This window comes from Pygoscelis adeliae, unplaced genomic scaffold, assembly GCF_000699105.1.
Source record: "Pygoscelis adeliae isolate BGI_AS28 unplaced genomic scaffold, ASM69910v1 Scaffold573, whole genome shotgun sequence".
Lineage (NCBI taxonomy): Eukaryota > Metazoa > Chordata > Aves > Sphenisciformes > Spheniscidae > Pygoscelis > Pygoscelis adeliae.
Genome location: NW_008824478.1, coordinates 28,850 through 29,688, shown reverse-complemented (window position 1 = coordinate 29,688; position 839 = coordinate 28,850).

Genomic DNA, 839 nt, shown 5'->3' with positions numbered 1-839 from the left:
CTGTGCTGATTCTCTCCCCCAGCCCCCCGGGGGGGAGTGGGTGAGCGGCTGTGTGGAACTTAGTTGCTGGCTGCGGTCAAGCCATGACAGTTCTTTTTGGTGCCCAATGTGGGGCTCAAAGGGTTCGAGACAATTGGAATGTGCTAGATCAAATTTATAGCTGTCATTGCTGTTTAGCTATTAATCAGCAGGCTTCTGTGCTTGCCATGGGACTTGCTTGTCTTACTGTATATTAGAGCTTAGTGCTCGTTAATGGCTGCTTTTTGGTTTCACTGCTCGCTTGTAGTGCTATACTGCTTATCGTCTTACTCTGCTGCACCTGGGAACATTTTGATAACAGCAATGACCATGCACCTGGGCTGGCAGATGACCAGGGCATCGCTGCTGTTTCTGTGCTGCTGTACTGGACAGGCTGGAACTCCAGTGTGAACTCTAGTTGAAGGGAGTGTGACCTGTGGATGAGTCCACAGGGGAGCAGGACACCCCGAAGCATCTGTGGCCATGGATAAGCCCATGGCAGAGCAGGTACATCTCAAAGCATCTGTGGCCATGGTTATGTCTGTGCCACAGCAGGTATACCTCTGAAGGGACTGTGGCCTAAGGGTAAGTCCATGCTGGAGAAAGTAAACCTCGAAGCATCAGTGGCTGTGCATGTGGTCATAGAATCATAGAATCATAGAATCATAGAATCATTAAGGTTGGAAGAGACCGCTAAGATCATCGAGTCCAACCGTCAACCCAACACCACCATGCCCACTAAACCATGTCCCTAAGTGCCTCATCTACCCGTCTTTTAAATACTTCCAGGGATGGGGACTCAACCACTTCCCTGGGCAGCC